Below are 15,423 nucleotides of genomic sequence, written 5' to 3'. Positions count from 1 at the left end.
AAATTTTATTTACTTACTGAGCCAATAAAAATTATGCAAGGAGAGAAAAATTTTGTCCGAAAATATTTTTAGAACACCAAAAAAACATATACGAGGAAATTTAATAAGGCAGTTGTGACAATACACTTAGTTCAATATTTTTTCAGTTTTGGTATTCTTTTTAAATTAAAGCATTACTTCATTGAACCAAAATCTTCTGACGCTGAGCCTTTTTTTTCAGTTTCAAATCAGCCAATGGACGGCGGGAGTCACAAAGAAAGAATATGCTGGATTAGGTAACAGTTCGTAGCACAAGATATGAAGATCATACGAAATTCAGGAGTTTTCTACGCTCAGGAGTTTTCTACGCTCACTAACGGTCAAACAAAAAGTAATACACGAAAGCTACTCAGAATTTAAAAGTAGCCTGCCTGTTTACAAATGTTTGTTGTTAAGAGCAGTGCTGCATATAAAGTTTCTATACAAAAAAAATTCAGAATTTCACTGACTTATCAATTTTCGCGCGTACATTGTATTTAATACAACTGAAGAGTAATTGAAAATATCTCGAATTTCGAAAAAACAAGAAGCGAAGGATGAAATTTCCAATGGTCTAAAAGTGATTAATAATTTGCAAACTTATTCATTTATAAACGCAGACAATTTCATAGTGAAATTCAAATGAATAAGGGCCATTCAACGCAGACATTAAATCGCACGCACACATATTCAAAAATAATCTCATATTTGTATGTATGTATTTACACATGAGTCTGTGTAAACAAAGTTACTACGAATGTCAGCAATAACAGCTAAAAAAAAAAAAAACTGTTGAGATAGCAACAGCAGCAAATAAACCACAAAAACAAACCTTGCTGCTGCCACAAAAATTGAAAACAAGAAAAAATTAGCGTATTCCCAAAAACAACAAATATCAAGTAACATGTCAATGTGACAAAGTTAATTAAGATTGAAATCAATTTTGGCCACTGCATGCAAATGCTAACCAACTGCTCAGCTTCAGGCGAGAGCGCTTGCCAACTTGTCAGTAGCCCTGTTCGCGTACGCACTATCCAATAAAATCGAGTATTAGCTAATTTTACTGGTTTTTACTGGATGGCGTTTTCGTACGCAAAAACTTGCTCTTGCAAAAGAGAGAGAATTGAGAGAGCACAAATGACAGCTGAGCTTGCAAGTTTTATTGGAGTTTTACTGGATAAATTTTTACTAGTAACTATTTGCTAGTAAGAAAAACAGCTGATGGTATGATGCTTAATGCAATTCACATTACCAAAAGAAGGGTTTGTGGTGATCTTACAGCTGCAATTGACAAAATAAACCTATTTAAATATATAATAAGATAGGAAATACTATTTTTCTAAGAAAATTGCGTCGGACTTGCCACTTCTTGCTGGTTTTGCTTTTTCGAACTTTCTTGCATATTTCTCTCATTGGGAGTAAATATTGGCTTACTCTCCGAAATTTGGTTACTGCCAAGTTACTGGATATTTTTTGCTGGCGATTACGAAAACACAACTTACATCTGGTGGTTCAAACGTGGATGAATGCGGTCGTATGGTGGTGGCGTGCAATCAACTGGCAAGAAGTCACTCAACGCTGGCCAACGTGGCGGTGTTGGAAAACACTCCACAAATGTTGTTTTTGTTTGAAGCATAGAGCGGATGGTTTATAAACAATTTGATGAAAAGGAATGTAGCACGTTTATCGGTTGAATTTGTTTTTCTTTTCAATTTATACGTTTTTTTGTTTTATTTAATTATTCATGTAAATGTATGTGTTTATTATAAAATATGCTGTCGCCCAGTGCAATTGAAGCGTAACCAGCTAACGAATGAACTGATGGAATATTCGTCAGGCAATCCGTGAACAACTCATCATGGTACGGTGGCCTTGAACAGTAATTAGAGTTCGATTGCAATTCAAATTTGAAATAGTTTTTTTTAAATGGCGTATACTGTATTGGCTGTAAAGGACTGCAAACTACTCTAAAATTACTATTGAGAGAGTGAAAAACAGGAATTGGGGAAAAAATCCAAAACAATCTAAAACAAACACACGCACTTGTGTTTAAAAGCAGTTCGTTCGTTCTTGAGTGGATATAATTTTTTTTATGTAATTCGACATCTGAGTGGAAGCTTGACCTATTTCAGAATTCGATTCAAAAACGCCCTATCTCAGCACATTTTCAATATATTTCCATTTAAGATAGGGCATTTTTCAACCGAATTTTTGGGCTGTTTCAATAAAGTTCTGAAATAGGGCGTTCTTGAAAATTTTTCTGGGTTAGGCCGTTTTCAAACTGGCTGCCGATATAGGTCGATCTTTCACTCGAACTCTCGTTTCCTCGAAGCTGACGTTATGAAGGCTAACAGACCTCGGATTCGCATCTAGGGCGTCGAATAACATAGGAATATAGAGGTTTGGTTCAATATGCATACAATTTTTTATTGCAAACTTGTGTTATTTAAAAAAGCAGACGTCTCGGTGGCTCAGCAAACCGGTTATTCGTTTCTACAATTATTTCACTTTGATTTTCAAAAACAAATTTTCCATTTATGCTTAAGATGCATAAACCTAAAGGTAAGTTAAGAAAAAAATTAAACTGATAATTTATTAGAACCCGAAATTCGGGTGAATGCAATAAAGAAATACTTACTAATATTAAGAATTTAAATTTAAGTATATAATAAAACGTGTTGTTCATGAATATACTTCGGCATTTAGCTTAAGATATATTTGAAGAACTTCACGAAAGACAACAAGCAATCTCGTATTGCTAGAGACCTGATAACCCAGGATAATTTTTAAGTTCTTAAAGTACGTTACTCTACTCAAAGCTTCGTACAGTGGCCGTGAGAAAACAGTCATCTTTAAGGTATAGTCCAACCTTTCACAATTATTTTTTTGATTATTTTTTTTTTNAAAAATATTTTCACTCATTTTACAAGTCCAGGATGAGTTGAAGTTCGAAAGACATTCAGAAGTTGGAAAAGACACTTCCGAGAAAAAAGTTTCAGAATCCAGTTCTGTAGTTTAGGCATGTATGTCTAATTCCCTAAAACGGACTTCGGGTCAGTTTAAGCCACTTCTGGTCGAAACTGGAACTCGGTAATGCCACAAATATTTAATCATAAAGAATGGTTAAATGAACAATTGGATATTAATATCGGGAGTCTCCTGAAGAGAACCATAGTTTTCCGATCGATAAATATTGATTTTCAAGAATTCCATACCTCTTCTACGCAAAGTTGTTTTTTTTTTGCCATATAAAATACATGGATGAATTTGAGCGCTGTGAGTACTCCCTGAATATTTTTTGATTTCAACATAATAAAATAGGACTATATTTTTTCGCTTTTTCGGTGCCGCCACCCCGGCATTATAATTCCGACTTTATTATTTTGGACCACTCTAATGTACATACATGTATTTCGCCGCTTAAGATCATGCATGTGTACTATAATTGTACAAATAAATATTAAAGAGCAATGAATAGTAACAACACAAGTACACGAGTGCAAATGTATACTTAAATACCCTGTCGGAAAAGCAACCAATTTAGAAACAATTACAATGTTACTAAATAACTAAAAGTATTTGAAATTCTTAATTTATTCTTGAAACAACGGAACTTTTATGACATAACGATGTCCTAGGCAGAGATGTTAAAAATACTTTTAAAATAATATTTAAAGATAACATACAAATACGTCACAAATAAAGTATTTGAAATACAAGCACAAGCTCCTTTTACAATAATTATTTAAGTAAAAAGCATGGTACAATAATTAAAGGTATTGTCTTCCCAGAGAGCATATATTCCGATCTGCCTTATTTGAATAACATCATTGTTGCCCACACTAAAAAGTTTACTGTAAAGGAGAGGGATATTTCTATTCACCATATATCATATATGTCCACGTATGTTTTCAAATAACCTTTTTGCAGAGAACATATTCAATTTGCAAAAGCCGACTAATAAACATTTGCTTCGTAAACAAATCAAAAATTTTTATTGCTTAATTTATTTCGAACGTCTTTTTCTTTTTTATTGAAAAATTATAAAGATTAAATTGAGCGAAACCCAAAAGCAAAACCAACTAAAAGTGAAAGAATCTACATTTAAATGCGTCAAAATGAAAATAAGCGAACACGAATTTCGATATGAAGCAAAACTCTCTGGAAAGACAATACCTCTAATAATTGTACCATAAGCCATAACTAAGAAAAAACCCAAAAATTCTTTATGCATATATATCTTACAATGAAAAAGTGAAGAGAAGAAAATGAATGCTCCGACTACATAAAAAAATTTCTGTGTGTTAAAATCTAGAAAATAATGTGATTAATTATTTATTTTCCTGCTTTTCATGTGCTACGAAACAAATTTTGCAAGTTTTTATCATTTTTCCTTTGTTAGTTTAACGTTTATTAATTTTTTATAAAAGTATTGCTTATTATCTAACAAAAACTATATAAATCCAAGTTGCAATCTTTGTGCAAAAATTATAAAGATTCTGGCGCAACAAGAAATTGGTTAAAAATCGATTTCAAGATTTGAGCCAAACAAACAATAACAATATACACATACTTACATAAGGTTAAATAAAAACTTGTAACAAGAGAATCGAAGATACGGGCATTTGTTTCAAAGTAATTTATTTCCAAGCAGTTTTGTGATTGGATGATATTTCTTGCTGTCATCTTTATTCCAACAGGCTAAGCATATAAAAAGCAGTACATAAAAATAAACGCCATAAATTTACTTATTAATGGATGAATATGTATGTTTATATATATGTACATATATAAGAATAAGTACTTCTATGGACATACTTACGTCTAAGTAAATTAGGTGTAGTTTCGGGAGTATGATATGTTTGCCTGTCCTCTCATGCATGCATCTATGCAGGCAGGCAGGCAGACTTAATGAGATTTCGCTTGCACTACATACATACGTATGATGCTCTATAAGAGTACATTAGAATGGGTCGCGAAAAATTTTTTGCAATTACCAAACCTCCTTCAATTAGACTATGGATCGTTGAGTACTTTTGATATTTAATTTGAGTTCATTATTAACTACAAAAAAAAGTTACTAGCTATCCAGCCTAAGTTGCTTGCAGCCTGAGTGACGACAATATCTAGTATAGATATCAGCATTTAAAAACGGTCGAAAAGACATTTAAATTCGCTGTGATAAGCAACAATAAACTAAAAGCGATTGAGCTGCCATATTTGTTATTGGATTTGAAATTCTTAAACCTATCGTTAGGTTTAACATAAGCAGATCCAAAAAGTAAATAAATGTATAAAAAATCGCTGTATCTTTTTAATTGATTTGTTGACTGTTAGGCCTCTAAAGAAACCAATCATCGCTTACACTAGAATTTTTAAATTATGAACAATCAAATTGCATTTAATAGCGTAGAATTTGAGTTAAAAGCATTCAGTTGGCTAAGGTGATACATTGCACCAAAGGATCTTGAAATGATAGTTAGTACTCAAAAATATATTTTTAACGATTTTACGTACTTTGTAATTGAAACGTAAATAAAAATGTTAAGAAAAATTTTTAATTTTGTCTATTTTTAGGGCTCACCAAGGACGAAAATCTTTATGGCCACAACTTATCTTTTTTTTTTATTACTGGAACCAACCAATCTAATTTACATGCATACATAGTTACATATTTAACTTAGAAGGAAACATTTTGGAGCATTTTTGGAGTGGTTACAAATGTTGTGGCTTTGATGTCGTAAAGCGCCAATGTTGTGCCACACTGCTGAAGGGCAGTAAATTGTGCTGGAAATTACTACAGTCGAATTTGTTTACTAAAATTGTTTGTACTTATGTATACATGATTAAACAACGAGGAGTGTGTGTGGACACATGCATATAAAATGCAGAACATGCTACTAATTTTCGGATATATGCTGGCGGTTAGGAAGACAGGTATCTTTTCTGAAATTTTGCTGCTTGGTTTTTATTTATTTTTTATTTTATGTTCTTTTTGGTTTTATACATATTTACATATACATACCTACTTTGCTAGCGGCTTCTTAATTATTTCAACATTAGTTGTGTATACATATGTAGCTCGACGTGCGTTTTAGTAAATTTAGTTTTTTTCGTTGAAGGTATGAACTTTTCTATACATTCTTTGTTTGCTGAAATTCACACTTGTGAGCACATGTATTTTCTGAGCGAGAAATTAAATAATTTGTTATACGGGAATGTCTCAATTGTCATTTAGAAAAACGCTACAGTCTCCTTTATCCTTTAAAATATGAAAAAGTAATTTTGAAGCAAAAAACAAAACCAACTTTAATTCTGGTACATAAATTTAGGAGTACCGTTAATTTCTTAATGATCCAATGGTCCGATAAAAACAAAAATGCGGTAACATACATACATAAATAAAATGAAATGCTCCGACGATTTGATGGCCTTCTCCTTTTTTGAAGTCGGTTAAAAAAGTAATGTTTCAAGTTAAGAAAAAAAAAGAATAATGAATTTGCAAAGGGTAAATAGTAAAAATATAGGTAATTTTTTTAAACAGTCGGCAGACCAATTTCGTTTTTTTATTTATTAAGTTTTCACATTGACTCCGATAAACAAAAATTAACTTAATAATTAAACCTGAGCTATTCAAGAGCCCCTAAAAGTACCTACATTTCTTAATCAAATTTAGAAGCGCAAAAGTAAGTTTATTTTGCTCATTAATATCTGTGAAGTTGGCATAAGGAATGACGAAAAAGATTCTACAATTCTTTAAAAGGAAAATAAAGTTCCGGATATTTTGAAAAAAAAAAACTGTTTTCAAAAATTTTGTAAGCCAGATGTCACAAAAACGCAAATAAAAACTAGTAAAATAAGTAACTTTTCAATAGTTCTAGACTCAAAAGTACCTGAAAATGAAATTAAGTTCTGCAAAATTACGCCGAAAAATAATTTTTTTCAAAAATTCCAAAAAAGTTTTTTGTTTGGAAAAAAATAAAAATTAAATTTGGCATACGCATCACAAACAAAAAATGTTCTAAGTAGCTTTTGAATAAACTCTTAGTAAATCCACCCGAGCTATGTTGGCCTGTCGAAGGCTTTTCGGTCGAATATGGGGTCTATACTCTAAATTAATAGAATGGCTATACCGAACTACTATAGTCCGTCCGATTGTAACTTATGCCTCTATAGTCAAAAACGTTGCAAAAAACTACCGTTTCGTGTTGACAGGAGAAATGAGAACGTGACCAACCGCGGCCTTAGACTCGCTCCTAGGTTGGATTCCACTTCACAGTTTTGTCCAAGCAGCAGCTTTGGGCAACTGCAAGTGAAAAATTCTGACAGTACTTTTAAAAACAAGACACAACACAAAGGTATTTTGAGCAAAATACCAGGTCTAGGAATCTGCAAGTTCTACGATGCTATGCCAAAAGGAATCTGCTTTGGAAGAAAATTTTAGGTCAAAATTCCAGACCTAGATGGCTGGTCAAATGATTTACCAGAACTAGATCCCAGCTTTGTACACTGGTACACAGACGGAACAAAAAGATGGAGAGCAGAGCAGGAGCGGGTGTCTTTGTACCTGGCACCAAACTTTCTGCTGCAGTGGGTACTTGGTCAACGGTCTTTCATGCCGAAGTACTAGCAATCTCAATTTGACCGTCGACGAATTGGCAAGGGAAGGCTTATCGTCTTTACTTGTGGGGCCGGAACCGTTTTGCGGACTCAGCTGGTCCTCCTCGAGGATTAAAATAGAATCGTTGGTAAACTCGGAACACATTAAGTGCTGTGGCGGCCTTAGACAGGCAAGACTTTTGAACAGAGCCAAAATCAATTTGCTTGTTGGCTATTTGACAAGCCATAATCACCTGCGCCCTCGCATGCACCGGACTGGTATTTCCACAGAGACGAATTGCTGTCTTTGCCTTGAAGACGAAGAGATGTCGGAGCACATTATGTGTGATTGTCCGGCATTGGCCAGACTAAGACTTTTAGCTTTCATAAGGAACCTTCATAGGGATACAAGAGATCTTTTAGGTCCCGATATCCCTTTCTGTTACACCCAAAACATTTACATTACATTCCTCAAAGAAAATATACATGTAATCGTGACCTTAAATTCCTTCCTAATCAACTTCTAGTTATCTTATATTTAGATACATTTCCTGCAGGGTATATATGTGCATTAGGGCTGTGCGATTATTCGATTACTCGAGCAAGTTGGTTAATCAATTATTCGGTTAATCAGTTACTCGAGTAATCAAGATTTTGATTACTCAAAACGATGATTAATCGAGTTACTTGAAATATGATCACTCAAAAAATAATAATTTTGCTCGTTAAAAGAGTTTGCTTTGGAAAATACTTATTTCCTTCTTTACATTCTGTATATGAAACAATTTTTTGTTTTAATTTTTGAAAACCGAAACGTTGTTTTCAAAGTATCAAGGAGCTTTAACTACTTTATACATATGTAAAGAGTTGAAATGTTGATTACTCATTTTNTTTGGTTAATCAAAAATCTTGATTACTCGAGTAACTGAACTTTTGAGTAATCATAAATTCCAGTTAATCGAATAATTGAGTTTTTTACTTTATGATTAATTAAAATTTTGAGTAATCAATTAATCGCACAGCCCTAATGTACATACATACATATGTTTGCATGTGCACATATATTCACATTTTTTTCGCAGGAAAATAAGAAGCATTTAACACATTAACATTAGTTACGATTCGCTTATAATTATAATAGGTTTATTTCAAGTGAGAGATTACGTTGAGCTTGTGTATGTGATTTTATTTATAGTTTATGTATTAAGTACTAGTTCGGATTGTTGGTCCATCACAACTTTTTTATTTCTCAACAGCATATCCACTGGTTAAATGCAAACTAAAAATTTAATACATATATGCTTTAACATTATTTATGTATGCATAGTAAATTTCATATTAATTTTCAAAATAAATCTAGCTAATTTGCAATTAAATAGGTTTATCACTGCATGTACACGCTTTCAAACTAAGCTTATTACCTGCAATAAATACTGGTATTGTATGATTAAATTAATCCGGATAGTGACTGAAGTGAAGCGTTAGCCCAGCAGGAGGATATTATAAATATGTATTACAAATATAATATATGTACAATGTGTGTACATGGTTATACCTATTTAATATAACTAGTGTTCGCCCAGCGGTTGAAATTCAACCGCTAAATTTGAATAAATGTCTCAATATTTTACACACATTTTGTGCTTACATATGTATGTACATATGTATAACATAAATTTCATACATAGAAATTTACGCACAAGTAATTTACACACAAATAACACTGCTTCACAAATTAGTGTTTTTCTTTTTTGTTCTGCGAATGCACCCATCCATTGCCCATGTAGAATCGCCTGCTGATTCCGAAAATTTAAGTAATTTAGAATATTTTAATTTTATTCAGCTTAAAGCAGAAAGTGCTTCCACTTAACCACGTACATATATGTTACGAACTAATTTAACAATCTGAATATCAATAACGGAAAATGAAAGCTAAAAAAATTCTCCATAATCCGTATATGCATCACTTCTCGATAGGTCTGATATTTCCTGACAAATAAATTAATAACTCATATTATATATTTGTTTTTCTGATGAAAAAATAAATAAGAAATTATCAAACATTAAAAGGAGAGAAATTTGAAAATAACAAATGCTGTGTACATTTTTCGCAATTGTGTTAAAGCCCGTTGTGTTCAGTGTTGCCACTTTGGTGCTTATGGAGCTAAATTTAGCTCTTTATTCTTCTATTTAGCTCCGAAAATCGGGATTTATATCCCAGCTCCTTTTTTACCTCTTTTCAAAATTATCTAGCACTATTTAGCCCCAAAAAGTTTTAGTTGTTTTTGGTTATATATTAAAATTAAAAATCTGTTATTTTACTGTACAAGGTTGACTAAAATTCTTTTGTCTGTATTGTAATTTATTGCAGATAAAATAATATGGTTGAACAGGAGCCATAAATGTAAATAATAGATTTACTGTGGAAGGGCGGTACCGCAGGAAAATTGGCAAAAAATTGTGAAGTTTGCTACTTGAAAATGTTAAGACTGAGACAAAAAATATAGCCCAAAGTGTTCCCAAGGATAAAGGAGTCTGTCAAAAAATATTACGGTCCGCTATCTTGTGAACTCAGCAGCAAGTTGCGATGCAGCCACCATTACAGAAGTGCTTCAGGTATTAAACTTTAATGCAAATCAGTAGATAGCGAGGCGAATAATAGCCAAATTGAGTATATCAACGAGTGCGGTAGCATTTTGCTGTATCGCACGAAAACTGGACTGTTGCCTATTGGGATACGTTAGACCTTTCAGAATGCAATAAAAAAACACATTTTTAAGTTTCAAAGGTTATTTGGTCTGACAAGACTAAAGTAATCGCTATCAATCAGGTGACCTGGCATGGTATTGGATCAAAGACCCAAATGAAGTCCATGCGCATCATGTAAGGCAAACTGTGAATCACAGCGGTCGGTCAATAATAGTTTGGAGTTATACTATATAAAACATTTTGTTGGTCTGTTAGTATGCATTATGCGTAAGGAACAGTATCTGATCATATTTCAACAAAATTTGCAAGATGTAGTCGAAAAAATTAGAGTTTCTGCTGAAAAGATCACCCAAAATACACTGCACTTGTTCGCAAAGAAACAAAAATTTGCTTATTTGAAATGACCTCCACAATCCGCGGACATGAATCTCATCGAGAATTTGCGAAATCAACTAAAAAGCACAGCTTACTTAGTATCCAAGTCAGTAAAATCGAATAAGAATATACAACAAAAGTATGAAAGTCATTAGAACTTGGAAAGATAGCAATGGCTGAAGTAAAAAGTGTTACAACATGTTACAGTTTTGCCCGTCACTGTATATAAAATAAAGTTGTGTTAAGTTTGACCTCGGCAGGCTATCTTGCCGGGTTCCGATTGCGGAAGCTCGTATATCTGCGTGTTCGCCTCGGTGAGGAGAAGATTTATGTATATCAAAGTTAGAACAAGAAAAGGGCTGTCATCTGTTTAAAAATTAAATTAAATTTTGTTAAATGAATTACTAAAATATGGATACCAATCTAAATGTTTTTGCAAAGGCTGCAAAGGAGGGTTGCCACCTGCCTACTACATTTAGGAGGGTTGCTACCTGTTTAAAATGTCAAATTTAAGTTGATTTAAGGGGAACGATTTACTTGAGATATGGTTTAGGTAGATTACACTCGCCTTCTTTTCTTATCTCTATATGTGATATATATGTGTATTTACTACTCTTAACGCATCCTGGCTATCCGACATGATGTTAATTGTTGTCCCATCAGCCCTTCTGCGAAGACATTCGTCAGTGTCAGACTTCAATTGCGAAAATTTTCGCCTGGAATATGGTTGGGTATATACCCAAATATACCTCTTTTTGAAATCTAGGTCCATACACCCCGGTCCCAGTGTTCCTATTCTCAAGTTTGGAACCATCAGTGTACCAAACTTGAGCTCCCACATTGAACATGGCGACAATCGCTCTATAGGTATCCCTTTCAGGTGTTATTACCTTATAGATCTTAGTAAAGATCAGCTTCGGTAGCATTGAGTTTGTCAGTTTTACAGCGGTATCATTTATGACTTGTTTTAGGACACCCAAATGATCCCTTAAGTTCTCACTTTTCAGGCGACTAAAGTCGGCAGTCTCAGGGCGCTCCAGCAAGCCTCTTTTTCTATAAAGGCCAGTATGTAGCTCTCAAGAAAACGGTAAAGAAAAAATAGCCATTATTTTGTATGTGTGTCCAAAGAATTTTGACACCTGATACTTCAGAGCCCGTAATAGCCTGTTTCCTCACCCTTTTCTCAAGAAATAATGGAACAGGCATATATTTCTGTTGCAAACATGGGTTGCCTTATGCTCGTGCGCATGGCCCCCATTATGGCCACACAATCCAGGCGGTGGTGCTTACTCAGAGTGACGTATGAGGTTTCTTGCTTAGCCTTTGGCCACCAGGCCAGTGCCGCATAGGTGACAATCAGTTGTATCACTGTATTGAATGACCAATACTTTAGTTTCGGCGATATTCCCCAAAGTTTGCCATACGCATTTTAAGTCTTTCTAAAAGTTCGTTTACAACCAGTGTCCATAATAGGGGAGAAAGAACCCCCCTTGAGGGAAGCTAATGTGTCAGATACGAACCCCATGGCCTGATGTAGCAGTTATGAGTAAATAACATCTGGACCGAGGAATTTGTAGGCACTAGACGTTGAAGTAGCCCACCGCAACCTTACACTGGTAACAATTTTTCTTCAGTCACACTGCTTTGACAGTGTTCATGTTAGCACTTTGGCCTTGGATCTCGTGAACTCACAGCTGTACGCAGTTAGGGCTGATCTGTAGGTTAACTAGTCACCAGTCAGTTTGGCTCTGTTGAAAAGTTTCTTAGCCTTTCGACGAAGTTTAAGATTATTGTTCCACCAAGGAACGTTCTTTTGAGATTTCTTATTCTTCTTGGGCAGCTTGGTTCGAAGGGTGATGAGAGAGTATTCTGGATTATAGCGAATTTTACTTCCAGGTTATACGTGGATAAAATATCCGTCACATACAAGTTCCCCTCCTATTCTAACTGCAGGCGAAAGAGTTTGCAGTTTGTTTTCCTGAGATTCCTATAAATCTTGCTAGTTTATTTTGGGGTACTTACATATATCAAACCTAATGTGCTTATGATCTGACATAGACACCTCATTATATACGTGACAGTTCTGATAGCGTTTGTAAATCTCGGCTCATTACCCCAGTTAAGAATATACATTTGTTCTTAATAATATATTGAAGAAATAACTAACCTTTGCGACTAGTGTCTGAACTGCCCTCACTTGATGATGGGCGTTGAAATCACAGCCAGCACTAATTTCAGACATTTTTTCTTGCAGTACTCCTCTAGGGCTATTACTTCCCTTGTGGACACTTCGCAACTGTCCTCCGGAAGGTAGGCTGAGGCAAATACCACTTATTTCTTACCACCTGTGGTAGGTGTGCTGATCGAAAAACCTGGAATGGAAGATGACCACACGTTGACCGGTATCAGACAAGGGAGCTCTTAACACTGAGCAAGTCACATTTGTCTTTACTAGTGCCAGCTCGAATCGGTCATTGTCCTATCGGAATTCATGCTTTAAGGTTTAAGTACATTACCTCAAGTCCCTACTTCAGCAGCTGTAGGGAGGGTGATAAGGAGGAATCCTCCCGACATCTCCTACCCAGCTGTCCATCCTTCGATCTTACTTATTTATTGTGACCGAGCAGTTTTCAGGAATAGAAATTATATATGTATATGTACTATGTAGGAATGAATACACATCAAATATTTACTTTATGTATTTCCTAAGCGTTCAACATACATGTATGTACGTACAGTAGTGCCTATGTATGTACATCCTTTGTACTGCTACTTAACTTCCTGCCTTGTTTTGAAAAAAGAAAATGGTACTTGCCCACTGGCCCATCTAATTAACATTTTCTCTCCACATAAACATTTATATTTATATGCGTGCATACATATGTATTACTTACTCCGGTATAAACATACATAAATACATGCATACACATTTAAATGTATGGTTGTAGATGCATACATACATACATAGTACGTAGGTAATCATGCGTACATATGCGCGCCGCCTGTTTGCCGAATTAAGTGCAATTGCCGGGAATTTAATTTTATGCAAATAAAAGTTTGGATTAGAGCGTACACGCATGACGAGGCTATAAGATTATACATACATACTCGTGCATAGATATGAGTGTGCATTAGGGTGGTGCAAAAATGCTTGTAAAGTCGGAATTTTAATGCTCTCACCCCTAGGATTGTTCTATACCGAATTTCTACGAAAAGTTACTTTTTCCCCATATAAAAATACATGGAAAACTTTGAGCGCTTTGAGCGCTTTGAGCGACCTCTAAATGCTTTTTGATTTCAAAATTAAAAATAGGGGTATACTTTTTTCGATATGGAACAATCCTAGAGGGTGAGAGCATTACGATTCCGATTTTACTGTTTTTAGACCACCCTAGTGTTCATACATATAGTATGCATGTTTTGGGGCAACACGCGTATCTTTTTTACGCTTTTTAGTTGGAGGCGGTTGAAAAACGATAGGCAAGCAGATGCGTTTATTCCAAAATACATATGTACGAGTATGTACCCTGACGGAAGAAAGTGTTTCTTTTTTTAATCAACTAATTAGAAAACTACTTGGAAACAAATGCAGTGAGTAAATGTTTTGAAATTTTTGCTCAAAGAAACAATTTGTGTCTTGGAAGTATAAAAAAGCATATTTGAAGTGCAGTGCGAAAGCGTACACAAACGAAACATACTGACTTTGAAGCTAGTTAAGCCAAATGCATTTTAAAGTAATTGAAATCAAATGCAGAGTCGGATAATTGACTGCTTCATAAGACATCGCCATGTTAAATAAATCAGTTCATGATAATTTCAATTAGTTATTATTGAAAAGAAAATAATTGAAAATGCATTCAAATTAATTAAATTTCCTGCAGGGTAGCCACACTCATACGCAAATAAAAGTTGTACACATCGACATACATATGTACAGCTTTGGTCAAAGATTTAGCATCAAAATTCATAATAATATTATTTTGCAACTTATATTTATTAACTCATTTTATCTGATTAAAAAGTTTAAAACTTCGATGACGATTTTTTGAAGTTTCATTAATTTTNTTGGTTCGAAATATTTGGCCATAGCTGTATATGTACACATTTGAATGTATGTATGTACATTAATTTAACATATTTTTCTCATAGGGGTAATGAATGAGCAATCTAGTACATCAACGGGAGAGTTGTTAAATGTGCGTATATAATTACATGGAAGTACTGCGCATAAAAAGCATAATGTAGGCCACTCAAAAGGAATTTGGCACAAGTGGTATTAATTTTACTTGGAGGAGAATGCATTCGGCATACTGTTTCAAATTATTCTACACCTATGATGAGCATCCGCATCAGATTTTCTACGAATCATGTCATTAAGTACTTTCCCTGCTACCATTTTATTACGAGTGTACAACAATTAATACATTAGTGCATACATACATGTGTATATATATGTACTTTCATACCCATATTTTATTACAATCAAGCTTGTATATTTAGATTCCTACTGATGTAGCATGTATTTAAACGAAGCATAACCTCATTAATTGAATCTTTTGAAAAGGGTTTATGGAATTACATACATGCGTACGTACACTCGGAATGACCCGGTTTTAGATATAAAACAAATTAAGTGTATTTAATTAAAAAAAAATTGGAAAAATTGGAGGCCAGTCATTTCATTAAAGTGTTTAGAAAGTATTTTGTTTAAAATCAATTTGT

At 34.1% G+C, this 15,423-nt stretch overlaps 1 long non-coding RNA gene across 1 annotated transcript; it reads right to left on the bottom strand.

Annotated features, from left to right (window-relative positions):
* Positions 1-1,105: 1,105 nt before the first annotated feature.
* Positions 1,106-13,294, bottom strand: LOC108375660 (uncharacterized). Its single transcript, XR_001849192.1, has 4 exons — positions 13,283-13,294; positions 6,620-6,628; positions 6,323-6,325; positions 1,106-1,220 (listed from the first exon to the last, which is right to left on the bottom strand). It is a non-coding gene; the product is annotated as an uncharacterized LOC108375660 (long non-coding RNA).
* Between the last annotated feature and the right edge of the window lie 2,129 nt (positions 13,295-15,423).

The sequence above is a fragment of the Rhagoletis zephyria genome, unplaced genomic scaffold (assembly GCF_001687245.7).
Source record: "Rhagoletis zephyria isolate East Lansing unplaced genomic scaffold, Rhagoletis_zephyria_1.1 Rzeph_scaffold_09274, whole genome shotgun sequence".
NCBI classification, from domain to species: Eukaryota; Metazoa; Arthropoda; class Insecta; order Diptera; family Tephritidae; genus Rhagoletis; species Rhagoletis zephyria.
The sequence above is the reverse complement of the archived record's forward strand: the minus strand, read 5'-3'. Positions and strand labels throughout refer to the sequence as shown.